This window comes from Onychomys torridus, chromosome 4 (genome assembly GCF_903995425.1).
Source record: "Onychomys torridus chromosome 4, mOncTor1.1, whole genome shotgun sequence".
Lineage (NCBI taxonomy): Eukaryota > Metazoa > Chordata > Mammalia > Rodentia > Cricetidae > Onychomys > Onychomys torridus.
In genome coordinates this window covers 48350882-48366900 of record NC_050446.1, presented here as the reverse complement: position 1 = coordinate 48366900, position 16019 = coordinate 48350882, and the positions used below count along the sequence as shown (strand labels likewise).

Sequence of the window (16019 nt, the reverse complement as noted above, 5' to 3'; positions counted from 1 at the left end):
GATTTATACCTGGGCATATCTTAAAATAATTCAGTTTGGGGAAGGCAATGTGGCTGAGGGAAGAAGAAGAACGGGTCTCTAGGCATACAGTATGTGAGTAGATGATGTATATGCAGAGTTTGCTACTCTGCTCTCTCTTCTGTGTTTGAAATTTCTTATATTAAGAACATTCAAAGGCTAAAAAAGGATAATCTATTCTTCACAAGAACAAAGTTGTTGGGTTTTGTTTTGTTTTTGTTTTTTCTTTCCCTGTGTAGCTTTGGAGCCTGTCCTGAACTCACTCTGTAGACCAGGCTGGCCTTGAACTTACAGAGATCCGCCTACCTCCTCCTCCCAAGTGCTGGGATTAGAGGCATTCGCCACCACCGCCAAGCTAAGAATAAGTTGTTTTAAATGTTAAAAGATCATTCAAGTGATGCTCTTTGTTCACGTGATGATTGACTCATCTTTGCCAAAGTCTCTAAGATATGTTAGACACAACATCTTCACAAATTCTGAATGTTTTGGTGAATATAGACATTTCATAAAAACTGAGTATTTTATTTCACAACACTGGGAATGTGTGTCATTCTCTGTATGTATTACAAACTTAGATGCACACATCCACACCAATATATGGGTATCTGACTTCACAAACGGGGGTTGCTTTAAGCTAAACTGGACCAGTAAGACTGTTCAATGGGCAAAAGTGTTACTACCAAGCTGGATGACTTGAGTTCAATCTCTGGGACCCAGGTGATGGAAAGAGAAGTCCCCAAAGTTCTCTAAAGGCCTTTATTGCACACCTTGGCACCTGCTTAAGCACACACTTACACAATAAATAGGCAAATACATGTAATTTTAAAAGCAAGGAAATTGTCCTACAACTTGCTTTTTCCCAACAATATGTTTTGAGGATACTATTCCATGTTAACTCAACCCTTTTTACATATCCTTAGATACGCATATACACACACAAAGATGTAGGTATCTGCTGTCACACAAGGTGACTGTGTTAAGTTAATCTGAGTTGGCATACAGTAAGTGCTGAGTATTACTATGAAAATATTACCTCCTAAAACCGTTTCTATGTGCCTGGCTCTTAAGTAGTCCCTCAAGTTGTTGGTGCTCCTTTTTCCTCGTCCTTGAACCAATTTCTGAGTTCTTTCCAGCAAAGAGTCAAAACGTATACTAATTCAACCATGATTCATGCGAACGCACCTGTTTGGAACGGACTCGGGCATCGTTAGTTCTTTTGAGTTATCATGAGAGTAATCACATTTTACAAGTTTCTCAAAAAGACATGCCAATACAACAGCACTAAACCGCGTGTCCAGGCGCATTTCACAGTCGTCGCCGGTATAGATGTCTGTAACCCTAATCCCACAAGCAAAACGGGATGAGAAAACTTTAGGCAATGACCCGCAAATCTCAAGGACTAACCACTCAGCGACATGGTCCAGGAAAGGAGTGGACAAATGTGTGTCTGTGTTAATGCAGCGCGCCAGTGTGTATCGTGTGCGTGGGTCTGACTGAAAGGACGCACGTGCGTACCAAGTCCACGCGCGGATGTATCTCTAGGCCTCGCAGGCCTGGAGCGGTCGCATTCCGCTCGCTTACCTCCGCGGACGAGCAGGTGGACGCCGATGGGCGCCGCCATGTTGGCTCCGGTCACGTGGCCAGCAGAGGGCCTCGCAGCTCCGCCCACTGGAGCAGCAGCGCTACCCAAACCCAGAGGCGCTGATGCAGCCGGAGGGGAGTGCGCGTGCGCGTGAGACCGACAGCGGGAGCCCAGGTTAACTAGTGGCTCTGGTGTCTCGACTAGCAGCAGCCCCATCTGCGGCCAGCTCGCTCTCGCCACGCGAGGCTGGCTCCCGCCGCAGCTCTTGCTCTGCGCCCTCGCACTCATCTAGGATGGAAGAAAACGGTCAGGTAAGTGTGGCCTCCAGTATTTATAGCATCAACATTTTGGTGCATGGAAACATGAAACGTTCCAGTTGGGCTGGAGAAAGAACACAATTCAGTGTGCAACATAGCACTTTGCATCGTCTTCCACTCTCTTACACTTTATTTCACGGCAGTTAGTTGAAAGGTAGAATTTGGTTCAAACCGATCAGCTGCCCCTCGCTATGTTAGAACCTAAATTACTCAGCAGAGACTCCAGAATAGAATAGCTAAGACACCTGTGTGCTCCAGTGGGTGCCCTCAGGGGATTTCTCTTTCCCCGATTACACGTCCTGCTTGGCAGTATTAACTGGTGGTGTGCCTTTAGACATTTAAAGGATAACCCTGTCAATATGCATAGCCCACAGCTGAACCCCATGGAAAGTCAAGTATGAGTTAAGCAAGGCAGCTGGTGTATCTTCGATGCTACTGTTGCCCGTTTTTATCACCTTCTGCTCTTGTCCTGATGTGGATTCCAGTCGGTCATGGACCGTGTGTCACCCATCTTGATAGCCTCCAGTGCTCAGCACAGAACAGGACACCTCGAGATGTGTATGGTGAAGGAGCCCAGAGTGTGGGTGTAGTTTCTGGACTTTGAATGCAGTCAAGATCAAAAAGATTCTTTGTGAAGGTGCTGATGTTTTGATTTTTAAGACTCCATATGCAGAACCGGCATGGTGGTGGATACCTTTAATCCCAGAACTCAGGAGGCAGAGTCCAGAGGATCTCTGTGAGTTCAAAGGCAGCCTGGTCTACATAGTGAGTTCCAGGACAGCCAGGACTACATAATAGTATCAAGACAAAACAAAACAACAAACAAACAAAAACAAAAAGCCAGAAAAGAATTCACAGTCTCAATGGAAAGTTAGCCAGTTCAGAAATGAGTTAACGGGAAGCACAAGCCCTTTCTCACCTCAGCACCCGACGGACCTCTCTTTGGCTTTAAGTGAAGTCACAGGCTCTAAAGTTTTACCCTTTGTACTTATCATAAACCTCAAGTCTGAGGACACTTGATCCAAGCTCCTTCTTTTTGTTTGAGAATGCACATAATATGATTTGATCAAATTCATTCCTGTCATCTTCCGAGAGCTCCCACCCCCCCTTACTCCACCCCGTCCCTCCCACCACTCTCCCTCCCAACTTCGTGGGTTGTTTTTTGTTTGTTTGTTTGTTTGTTTGTTTTTTTAAACCCACTGAATCCACCTAATCCTGCCAGCATGCACTTGAATGTAGGGCCATCTACTGGAGCACAGGTATCCTATCAGGGCCAGAACCCCTGAGGGAAACTGTCCTCCCTCCCCCCAGGAGCCATCCATTGCCAACCCTCAGCTGGGGGTGGGACTCTGTGACCTCCTCCTAATCCCTGTTGATATCTTGGCTAGCTAGGCCTTGCGCACATAGTCATAGCCACTGTGAATTCTTGTGTGCCCCGTGCCTGTTGAGTCAAGAAAACACCGTTTGAGAGCAGTCACCCACTACCTCCAGCTCTTAGAGTCTGTCCGTAACTCCCCTCTGATGAGATGATTCCCTGAGCCTTGGAGCGAGAGAATCTAACACGAATGTCCCATTTAGGGATGAGCACAGTCTCTTATTCTTGCATGTTAACCAGTTGTAAGTCTTTATATTGATCTTCATCTACTACAAAAAGAAACTTCCTCTTATGAAGGTTAAGAAATGCACTAATGTCTGGGTATAAAGAGAACTTAGAGCTGGGCATTGGTGTCACATGCCTTTAATCCCAGCACTTGGGAGGCAGAGACAGGCAGATTTCTATGTTTGAGGTCAGCCTGATCTATAGCATGAGTTACAGGACAGCCAGGGCTACATAGAGAAAAAGAAAAAAAAAAGATAAGATCTTAGGGTGCAGTTTAATGCCATGTCTATTTAGCAGAGTAGTAGTATATTCTCCCCATAGAGTCTATGACCTACACAGTCATGGACGCCTGGCCTAGTTAACAGTACCATACATGTGTTTTGTCTTGTGGAGTGGACCTTAAATCCCATTCAAAGATGACTGGTTGCTCCCATAACATTCATGGCATTATTGCGCCAGTGGTCCATGTTGTCAGCCAAGCCAGTCATTACTGTAACTTACAGAGTTCACAGCTGAGTAAAACTATTGACTGTTTTTCTCCCCTAGCAGCATGCATCATGCCTTCCAGCGCTATAAGGCAAATATATTCTTGTAGCTTCCTTCAAGCTCCTTTACTTACGAACTCTGATCATTTCTAGGGAGAGGATTTCTGTCCTCTGTGTAACTGAAATCCCAGAGGGTAGCAAAGGAGCCTGACAGTCGAGTACTAAGCTAGGAGATGTGCAGAAGAAACTTAGAATCCCCAGTGAAGCACCAGAAGGTATAAAGCCCAATTTCAAACATCTAAAACAGAAGATGTACTCATGCAATGTAGCTTACCAGCCCTTGGAAAACAAATGCATGATCTGTGTAGAATCCTGTGGAGGAAGTCTGCAGTAAGTTCAGTATGGTGGGGTTAGAGGTATAGCTCATCCTGCACAGTGCTTGTCTAGTCGTGAGTTTGATCCCCAGTACCCCACATAAAAAGGTCATAGTGGTACATGTTTCAATCCCAATACTCAGGAGGTAGCAACAGGAAGGTCAGAAGTCCCTGATCAGGGAGTTGGGATGGATATGATCAAGATACATTGTTTGAGTGGATGGATGGATGAAATTGTCAGAGTAACCTTTCAAGTTCAAGATCATTCTTAGCTACTTGACAAGTTCAAGGCTAGACACAGGAGATCTTGTCTCAGAAACAAACATGTCAGCAGCAACAGGTATCTGGAGATGAGATATAGGGAATTTGTCTGGGTGAACTTGTTGCTGGGTACCCAGTCTAGCAAAGTGATGAGCTCCAGGTTGGATAAGAGACCCTGGAAAGTGACCTAAAAGGGCATATGACAGTCATTGGCATGTACACACACATGCATGTGCACAAATATATATATATCACACACACAAGACTTGCTGGGCATGGTATCGCATACCTTTAATCCCAGCACTCTGAAGGCAGAGGCAGGCAGATCACTGAGTTTAAGGCCATGTGATCTACAATAGCTAGTTACAGGCTATTCAGGGCTACATAGTGAAGCCCTGTGTAAAACAGAACAAAACATGTTGACTTGTTAGTGATTACTGATCTAAAAAATAAATCAGAAATTCTTCTATGCATGCTTTTGAAAAACTAAACATTCAACCCTTTTCTTTTACTTAGTATTAAAGATGGATGCATGCTCCCTTTGGCTTCACATATACCAAGGTTAGAATGATATAAAGAAGATTAACATGGCCCCTGTGCAAATGATGTACAAAGTCATGAAGTGTTCCATATTTTTAGTTGGGAGGAGGGGGGAGAACATGCTCAAAATATATTGTATGAAAACAATTTTAAATAGAAATGAAAAACCAGTGAAAATAATACATTAAAAAGATTTCTGGGGCTGGAGAGATGGCTCAGAAGTTAAGCGCACAAACTGCTCTTCCAGAGGTCCTGAGTTCAATTCCCAGCAACCACATGGTGGCTCACAACCATCTGTAATGTGATCTGGCGCCCTCTTCTGTATGCATAATAAATTAATAAATCTTAAAAAAAAAAAGATTTCTGCCACACAAGTTTTTCTAAAGTTGTGTGTAATTTGTGATCAATTTTAACTATACTGGTTTTGTGTAATATTGTTTTCAATACACTAGGGATTGTGAGACATACAGTAAATCTTTGAAGGGCACAATTTAGAGCCCCATCTGTTTTCTAGGATTACCCATAATGAAGGTAGTTTTGTAAACCTAGACTGTAGTCGGGGGCGGTGGTGGCGCACGCCTTTAATCCTAGCACTTGGAAAGCAGAGGCAGGCGGTTCTCAGTGAGTTCAAGGCCAGCACCTAGATTGTAAAAAGAGCCTGTATTAGTAATGTTTCTGTTGCTGTTGTGAAAACCCCACAACCAAGGCAGCTTTCAGAAGGAAGAATTTGTTTGGTTTATAGTTCCAGGGAGATTAGAGTCCCTCATGGTGGGGACATGTGGCAGCAAGCAAGCAGGCATGGTGTCTAAAGCAGGGAGGATGTAGTGGACGGAGTGAACAGGAAGTAGGTGGAGGCTCTATCATCCTAAAGCCCTACCTCTTCCTCCAGCAAGGCTGCATCACCTAACCCCAACAGCGCCACCAACAGCGAACCAAGTGTCCAAACACTCAAACCTATGGGATACATTTCTCATTCAGATCACCACAGGGCAAAATTTGTCCTGTGAGGATTTTTGTTAACTAGACTTAAACTAGAGTTGCTAGGAGGATCGTCTCCGTTGAGAAAATTACCTGTAGGCAAGCCTGTAGGGGCATTTTCTTGATTAGTGATTGATGTGGGATGGCCCACCTCACGGTGGGTGATCGACACCCCTGGGCTGGTGGTCCTGGGTGCTGTAAGGAAGCAGCCTGAGCAAGCCATGAGGAGCAAGCCAGTAAGCAGCACCTCTCCATGACCTCTGCTTCAATTCCTGCCTGCAGGCCTTGGCCCTGAGTTCCTTCTCTGACTTACCCTCATGATGGAGGACACCTGTAAGCTGAAACACACCCTTTCCAACCCAGGTTGCTTTGGGCCCTGGTGCGTATCACAGCGAAAGAAAACAAACGGGGACAAGATTCATAGACACATTTGTCACATATGGAAACATTGTAACGCTAACTGGGCGACTGCAGTGTGAACTAATACTCCTCCAAAGCTGGTTCCCTGACCCACTGGGGGAAACTGGTGCTGAGGACGTGCATATAGCTTCCCGGGCCTTGTTATCTGGGCTTAGCTGCATTCACTCTTTCTGACCCTGCCTCTGAGTTTTGCCCTCTGAATTTACCCCTGAAAACTTAGCTTTTTTTTTTTTTTTTTTTTTCCAATTTGATTTCTTAACCTTTTACTCTGTGGCTGGAGAAGAACATTTCCAACCCTACCCTTTAATTTGTCCAATTTTAGAATGAAGAAATGCTTTATTTATTTATGTTTTAAGCCAAATGAGCGTTTCTTTCCATGAACCAGGAGTGCCGCATAAACATACTCTTTGTGCATTGCGGAGACCCGTCTTTGTACTGGCTGGGCCCCTTGTTCAGCATTGAGCAATTATATGTCTGGGCAGGTGGTCTGGGGGGTGGTGGTGCTCTTTTAACAAACTTGTTGGCCGAATGTAACGTGTCCTCCACCAGCTCTTTGAGATCATCATGTATATGTTCCTGAATCATCTAGAAGTACTTTTAGAGAAAAGAGGTAAATGCTCCGCATTTCATGAGGAAAGCAAAGCCATGTGTGAGGCAGTTGTGAAGTGGGTTTCTCTTTGTTATCTGTGCTCATCCTGCAGGACCCAGACGGGCCAGGACAAGAGGGAAAGGAGTTATGGTCACTCTGCTGCCCTCCTCTCTCACAGTATTGTCTCAGTCCTAGAATTCCTAAGCAGATGAAGTCCCGTGAGCCTATTCTGCTTGAGCAACCCCATGGAATTCAGTGAATTTCAGAATCCAGACATTCATGGACAGGAGACCAGCAGCTACCTTGCTGCATTCTCTTGAGCTTTCTTTTTTCTTTTCCTTTCCTCTTTATTTTTATTTGTTTGTTTGTTTTTATCGTTTTTTTTTTTTTTTTTTTTTTTTTTTTTTTTTAGTGAGGGTTTCTCTGTATAGCCCAGGCTATCCTGGAACTAGCTCTGTAGACCAGGCTAACCTCGAACTCATAGAGATCGGCCTGCCTCTGCCTCCCGAGTGCTGGGATTAAAGGTGTGCGCCCCCACTGCTGGGCTTCTTGAGCATTCTTCAGGGGTAGGGGACTGGAATGGAACCAGATAGGGTAATTTAACTAAAACATTATCCCGAAGGAGTTAGTGCCAGGCACACCAAGAACATTGTTCCCTGCATGCTGGTTTAAAACGTCAGCCTGAAAACATGGGAAATTGCAAGTGGTGATAATGTACCAGCATTTTCTAACAATACTGCCTACCTTGGTCAGAGCTGCCTGTGGACCTATAGTAACACACGAGAGACAAGGCTTTCTAACCCTCCCCATCTCTTGAGGCTGGTTAGATTTGAGCAGAGCTGTATGCCTTTGCTAGAGCTGGGGATGTAGCTCAGATGCTGGAGTGCTCGCCTAACATGCAAGAAGCCCCAGGTTCATAAAACCAGTCATTTTGGTTCAGGACTATAATCCCAACATGACAGAAGGGTCTGAAACTCAAGCCTACATAGCAAGTTCAAGACCAGCCTGGGCTTATTGTGGCTTCTTTTATTGTTTTATTAAAATAAATAAATAAATATTTTATTTATTAAAGTAAATAAATATTAACATAAATAAAATAAAGCTTGTGAGTCAAATATTAGAGAATAAACCTAATAGGTCCACAGAGTGATGGAGAAATGACCATCTGACCATCTTCTTCACCTAACCAGTGCAAAAAGACTGTGCATCTGTGTCCCTTTCTCTTCCTCTGAGTGGGCCAGAACTCTATGGTTCGTTGGCAGTGTTGGAGAACATCACAAACAAATCTCCTGAAACATGGCTTATCTGACATCCCATCTCAAACAAACAGGCAAAAAAATTATGCGTTTGTCCAGTGAGTTCTAAATAAAAGTGTGAACAATTAGAATCTGCTATATTCCCCAGCTGATGACTCCTGGGGAAGTAGCCCTTGCTTATGTATTTTTGGAGAAAGAAAATTTCCATTTGTAGTAGGGGGAGAGTTTCCAGGAAAATATAGTTATTGATCACTAAACACACAAGTGCTCACTCTAGGCTCCAAAGAGGTATAATGTTTTTCTTTTTACCATCATTGGAAAGCTGAGATTCACGTGGTCACTAGACCATCCATCACAAAACACTAAGCCATAAGCTCCATTGAGCAATGTCAAATGTAAGGATATTACAAATTGTAGCCATCTCTGGGAGACAAGAGCTGAGAATAATTTGGAACTTAAAAGGCACAGATTGCAGAACATTGCACCTGCTGCATCTCCTTTACCGCCTGCAAAGATGCATGGGAGAAAGACAGGGAGAGGACACGGATGCTTTCTTTAGTGTCCCCAAGCCATACTTGAAAAAGAATGGAGTGGATGTGTTCTCTTGATCACCTTGCTGCAAGTTTGGAAAAAGTCGTCTGAGTTTTTTCTTCTTCTCTGTTCACATGTATAATATCTGCTCTTAAAAACATTGCAAAATTACAGGAATGCGTAATAGTAATAATAAAAAAAACTCCCAATGTGTTTCCCAGGCAATGATAGTTAATGAGATGTTTATCCTCAAGACCTTTTTCTGTGCATATTGCACTTGTATTTTTCCATCATGGCATATTCTCTTGTTTGTTGTTAAATATTTAGTGTGCTTGATTTGAAACATATGGTCCCCTTAGGACAGTGTAAGACAGTTCATTTGGCCATTAATATCAGAGGTTGAATATTGGTGTGGGATTCCTTCCTTCCTTCCTTCCTTCCTTCCTTCCTTCCTTCCTTCCTTCTTACTTCTTTCTTTCTTCCTTCCTTCTTTCCTTCTTCCTTCCTTCCTTCCCTTCCTTCTTCCTTCCTTCCTTCCTTCTTCCTTCCTTCCTTCCCTTCCTTCCTTCCTTTCTTTCCTTCCTTCCTTCCCTTCCTTTCCTTCCTTCCTTCCTTCCTTCCTTCCCTTCCTCTCCTTCCTTCCTTCCTTCCCTTCCTTTCCTTCCTTCCTTCCTTCCTTCCCTTCCTTCCTTCCTTCCTTCCCTTCCTTTCCTTCCTTCCTTCCTTCCTTCCCTTCCTTTCCTTCCTTCCTTCCTTCCCTTCCTTCCTTCCTTCCTTCCTTCCTTCCTTCCTCCTTTTTTTTTTTTTTTTTTTTTTTGGTTTTTCAAGACAGTTTCTTTGTGTAGCCCTGGCTGTCCTGTAACTAGCTCTGTAGACCAGACTGGCCTCAAACTCATAGAGATCCATCTGCTTCTGCTTTGAAGTTCTGGGATTAAATGCGTGCACCAGGGCGGTGATGGCACACGCCTTTAGTCCCAGCACTGGGAAGGCAGAGGCAGGCAGATCTCTGTGAGTTCCAGGCCAGCCTGGTCTACAGAGTGAGTTCCAGGAAAGGCGCCAAAGCTACTCAGAGAAACTCTGTCTCAAAAAATATGTGCACCACCACCACCACCCGGCTGTGTGTGATTGTCAATATTTCCTTCTTAAAAGCATGAAACACTGTAATCCTTGATCAGTTAATCAAAACACTTTAGTAAGCAGCACTTGGTCTGCCGAGGCAGGAGGATTAGCAGTTCAAGGCCAGCCTTGGCTATACAACAGACCCTGTCTCAGAAAAGGAAAGGGCCTGGGAGCTGCAACGTGGAAGTTACAAAATAAGGATTTGATAATAGAAAACTAACACCCCACACACACACCTACACACACACACACACACACACACACACACACACACACACACACACACGCTGCAAAACTAAGCTGTATGGTGCACTTGAGACCTGCTCCCCCGCTTCAAGACCTGCTCCCTCCCTTGGCCAATTCTATATTCAAGACTAAGGCTGTGGATACAGAGCAGAAGGCATATTCTACAAGCAGCTCCGCGCTCCCGGCAGCTCCAGCCTCAGGAGTACGCTGCCTGGAGTGCATTCTCTACATTGGATGCACAAGCATTCACACTTGTTTTTGCTTGATAAAGAATAAAGAAAGGCAAGCGGCAGCTGCCGCAGGAGCAGACGGAAAACAAGCCTTGCTGGGCAGCCCAGCAGCCTTCACAAAGGCCGATTCAGAGGCTCGGGCAGACAAATGGAGCAGCTGAAGACTTCAGCATGGTCACCTGCCCAAATGTTCATTGCACATTTAAAGGACTGTCTAGATGACCTGAGGATTTAACAGAGCACAATTCCAACTGGCCTTTCATTAAGATGGACAGGAGAATGCAGATGAAGAACTGGAGATAGGGGTCGGGTGGTGGTGGTGGCAAACAGTTTTAATCCCAGCAAAGGCAGGCAGATTTCTTGAGTTCGAGGCTAGCCTGGTCTACAGAGCTAGTTCCAGGAAAGCCAAAGGTACATAAAGAAACTCTGTGTCAAAAAACAACAACAAAAAATAAAACAAAACAAAACAAAACAAAACAAAACAAAAAAACCCCAGAACTGGAGATTGCTGCAAAGCTCACAGACTGCAGCTCTGGCCCCACTGAATTCCAAGGAGACCACAAGGGCCTGGGAGAAGGCTGGGGGAAAGGCAGTCCTTTTCCAGTCTGTGTATGTTGTGATATAGTGGGAAGGTGCTTTTCCTTTTAAAAGTCTTAATACTTGTTTGTTTGTTCGTTTGTTTTTCTAGACAGGGTTTCTCTGCGTAGCCTTGGCTGTCCATGAACTTGCTCTCAAGTCCAGGCTGTCATATGTGTGTATGCTGGTAAATCTAGGTTCCACATATGAGAACGAATATGTATTTGTCTTTCTTTCCACTCATTAACCCTTCTTGTTCCTTTAGACCTCTCTTATCACATGGTTTATTTCCCCTAACATGATGATCTTCAGTTCTAGCCATTTTTTTTTTTTTCAAATGAACCAATTTCACTTTTCTTTATGGTCGAATAAAACTCTATTGTGTGTATCTACATGTCATTATTCATTCATCTAAAAAGGGAAGGGGCATCCAGGCTGGTTCTGTAATTTGGCTATAGTAAACGGTGTATCAGTAAACACAATTGGAAATTGAAAAACAGTTTAACTGTGTCTAAGGCATTCCTTGTAGTTTTGTTTTGTTTTTCCGAGGCAGAGCTTTTCTGTGTAGCCCTGGCTGTCCTGGAACTTTCTCTGTAGACCAGGCTGGCTGGTTTCAAACTCTGAGATCTGCCAGCGTCTGCCTCCTCCTGAGTACTGGGATTAAAGGTGTGCAACACCCACCGGCTTCTTATAGTTTCTTACAGTAACTCATCCACAAGTGAATCCATTTCATTTCTATTGCTGTCTATTTCCCCAGTGCTCATGAAAAGCCATCAAATTATGTTAACTTTCAAAGCTTTAGCTGTATTACTAGTGTTCACTGTTCATGGCACCAGAGTGTCTAGGATGGAAATAGTTCTTCCTTATAATTTTTAATGATTTTTATTTATTTTTCAATGTTTATGTGTATGGGTGTTTTGCTTACATGTATGTCTGTGCACCACACACATGCCTGGTGCCCGAGGAGGCCAGAAGAGGGCATCAGATCCCCTGGAACTAGAGTTACAGATGGTTGTGAGCCACCCTGTGATTGTTGGAAACTGAACATGGGTCCTCTGGAAGAGCAGCCAGTGATCTTAATCACTGAGCTGTCTCACCAACACTTGGTGGGGGGAAGGTGTTGGTCAGACAGGCACCTTGTAGGAGTCAGTTTTCTCCTGTCATTGTGTGGGGTCTCTGGAATTGAGTTCAGGTTCTCGTGCTCCATGCCAAGCTGCATTACCCACTGGGCCACCTCATCCACCCGCAATTTTTTTTATTGGAGCTGAGGATCAAACCCAGGGCCTTGCGCTTGCTAGGCAAGCGCTCTACCACTGAGCTAAATCCCCAACCCTAGTGTTTTTTTGTGTGTGTTATTGTTTTTTGTTTGTTGTGGAGAGACATGGTCTCACTATGTATCCTTGACTTGCCTGGAACTCACTGTGTAGACAAAGCTGATGGTGAACTCAGAGATGTTCTCTGCTCTGCCTCCCAAATGCTAGGACTGAAAGAAGGCATGCTCCATCAAACCAGGCTGTTGTTAAATTTCTTCACCTAGTGTATTCTGCTTTATTTGTGAAGTCTGAGGAAATACTAATTGTTATATACCCGTATGGAAAGGCTCTGTTTATTTACTTCAGTTAATCCTTAGAATTTTTCTGTGCCTTTTGATTTTTTTCTTTGACAGTCATATAGAAACCAGCTACTGAAGAATATAATAATGCTTAAACTAAATTTTATGTGTGGTGGTATATACCTTTAATAAGCACTCCGGAAGTAGAGGCAGGCTGAGCTCTGTGAGTTCCAGGGAAGTTTGATCTACATGAGATCAAGGACAGCTGGGGGTACCTAGTGAAGCCTGTCTCAAAAACAAAGAAATATGATTAATATCAAAGAAGCATGTATATAGTATGCATTTTTTAAATGGACCGATCATCTTACAAGGCTTATGATGAAAAGCAATGGTGTCCCGTCCTGTGCTTTCCCAGTCTGACCCTCCTCAACCACTTCGGACCATTGCTTTTCAGTTACTGCTCAAAACCAAGAAGCTATAGTTGATGGCGTTTGCACTTCGGCTTTCAGGTACCTCTTCCCCTGGAGTTCTGATTTCCTATTCCGGTTTGGACTGGTTTCATTCTCTATCCACTTGCCACCTGGGGGCTTTTTATTGGAATGAGATTCATCTTGCTTTTTATTATTATTATTATTTTATTTTTTTACGGTTTATAGTTTTTTATTAAGACAAAACCCCATTTCTACATAACCGATTATACTTTATTTAGCTAGCTATTCTTCTTGAATTAGGCTGTTTGCTGTTGTAGCATGATAACTGGAGAGCAACAACCTGTTGGAAAGGACTTTTTGTTGTTGTTGCTCTTGGTAATTGAAGGTTGAGTCTATGGTGTCCTTGAACAGAACATCATGCTGGTAGGTATGAGTGGCTTTGAAGCTTATTCTTCCGGTTACAGAAAGCAATCAAAGAGGCCAGAAAGGGCCAGAGAATATAAAGTACAAGGACATGACCCCAGTGATCTAGTTCTTCTAGCTGGTCCCAACTTCCTGAAGTTTTCTTCACTTCTAAAAATAATGTCAGCCAGGCGGTGGTGGCTCATGCCTGTAATCCTAGCACTTGGGAGGCAGAGGCAGGTATATCTCTGTGAGTTCGAGACCAGCCTGGTCTACAGAGCTAGTCCAGGACAGGATCCAAAGCTACAGAGAAACCCCGTCTCGAAAAACCAAAATAAATAAATAAAAAAGAAAATAAAAATGTTACCAGTTTATGACCAAGCATCTGGTGCATGAATCTGTGGAGGAAGTTTCATATTCAAACCATGGATCACAAACCATCCTAAAAATGTGACAGCGTTTTATTCCTTAAACTTAAATTTTAAAGCTACTTTGGATATTGAAGCTAGGTAGACAATCTGCCTCTGAGCTACATCTCCCGCCCCGCCCCCATTCTTGAGCTTCTCATCCTTCAAGCTCTTCGATTTTTGCCTCTATGCTGCTCCCATGGATCTCTGAATAGCATCTTCACAAAGTAAGTTTTCTAGTCTCAGATTTCTAAGAACCATCTTTTTTGTTTTTTTTTTTGCTCTCAGACTTGACTGGTAATTTAGATGTAGCTTAACTTTGAAGATTTTTGTCCTACAGTCTTTCTAACACGCAGTGTAGTTGATATGGCTAGTATAGCAAGCTTTCTGGTCAGACTGTCTTGGACTGCCAGCCCACCAGTGACACGGAGACATATTATGATGAAAGCTTGGCCTTAGCTTAGGCTTTTCCCCAATGAGCTCTTAGAACTCAATTTAACCTGCTTCTATTAATCTACATTCTGCCACATGGCTTTTATCTCTTCTCAATACGACATGTCCAACTTGCTCCGAGTCTGCTGGTGAATTTAAATCTCCATCTAGATTCCTCCTCTTCCTCCCTCTCCCTGGAAATCTCACCTGTCCTCTCCTGCCTAGCTATTGGCCATTCATCTCTTTATTAAACCAATCAGAGTGACACATCTTCACAGTGTACAAGATTATCCCACAACAGGCTAGTGTAAAATTCCATTAGGCCCACGTTATTTGTATTTTTTTCCCATAAAAATTTAGGATATTCCATTTTATACTCCATCTATCAGTAATATAGCGTAAGTCAATTAAAAAAAAAAAGTCTTGAATTTTTTGTGTGGTTTGCCTGCATGCATGTCTGTGAACTACATGCCTACCTGGTACCCACAGAGGTCAGAAGAGGGCATCAGATCCCCTGGAACTGGAATTACAATTATGAGCTACCATACGTGTACTGGGTATTAAACTGGGATCTGTAAGCTCTGTGTGTTGATCACTGCTGAGCCATCTCTCCAGCGCCCTTATACCTGTTTTTGATGTTAACATGTTTACTGATGTACGTTCTAAACATCAGACTTTCCCTTATCGTAGTTCTGTATAAAATAAAGCAGTTTATTTTACTCTACTTCATTAGAAATGACTATTAAATAATAATTTGTCATTAACTTCTTGATGTATTTCAGCACCATGGTAATCTTACAGAAAATACTTGACAAATACACATTTATATTACACATGGTGTAAGTTTTTTACTTTGTGACAAGCTTTTGTCACACAGCCCAGGCAGGCTTTAAGTCATGACCTTTCTAGCTCTTCCTCCTGAGTGCTAGGTTCAAATTGTATTTTTATAATATTTGTTATGTTTACATTACTTATATTTTGTGCTAATACCTATCTTCAGTTAATATTTGATGCTAAACATTGAGGTTTTAGGGTGCACCTTATGGTGGTATTGTGTTCCCCGAAATATTGTGCAGGCTAATAAACTTATCTGGGGTCAGAGAACAGGACGGCCACAATATTAAACATGAGGATAGGCAGTGGTAGCACATGCCTTTAATCCTAGCATTCCAGAGGCAGAAAAATCCCTGTGGATCTCTGAGAGTTCAAGGCCACATAGGAAACAGCCAGGCATGATGACTCAAGCCTTTAATCCCAGGGAGTGACGGCAGAAAGAGAAAGATATATAAGGCATGAAAACCAGAAACAAGAAGTATTTGGCTGGTTTAGCATTTGGCTGGTTAAGCTTTTAGGCTTTTAAGCAACAGTTCAGCTGAGATCCATTTGGATGAGGACTCAGAAGCTTGCAGTCTCAGGAAACAAGACCAGCTGAGGAACTGGTGAGGTGAAGTAGCTGTGGCTTGTTCTGTCTCTTTGATCTTCCAGCGTTCATCCCAATAACTGGCCTCAGGTTTGACTTTATTAATAAGAACTTTTTAAGATTCCTGCTACAGCACCTAGTTTCTGGTTTCCCTTAACCCAAAATAAGCAGTAAAGACAAGCAGGAGTTTTTCTAAGTTTCTATATTTCCAATGTAGAAAACTCCTATGGGGAAGTAGAAGTGGAGAGAGGAC

General features: G+C 43.3%; 1 protein-coding gene and 1 non-coding gene across 2 annotated transcripts in view; one reads left to right on the top strand and one right to left on the bottom strand.

Moving 5' to 3' along the window:
- Metap1d (methionyl aminopeptidase type 1D, mitochondrial) overlaps positions 1 to 1732 on the bottom strand; it is an 81083-nt gene extending 79351 nt beyond the window's left edge. Inside the window, exon 1 of the mRNA XM_036184465.1 lies at positions 1600 to 1732. The gene's annotated coding sequence lies outside the window, so the exon portion shown is untranslated. The remainder of the gene's footprint in view (positions 1 to 1599) is intronic.
- A 3437-nt stretch (positions 1733 to 5169) lies between these two features.
- LOC118583256 lies at positions 5170 to 5274 on the top strand. Its single transcript, XR_004944846.1, has one exon. It is a non-coding gene; the product is annotated as a U6 spliceosomal RNA (small nuclear RNA).
- Positions 5275 to 16019: the final 10745 nt, after the last annotated feature.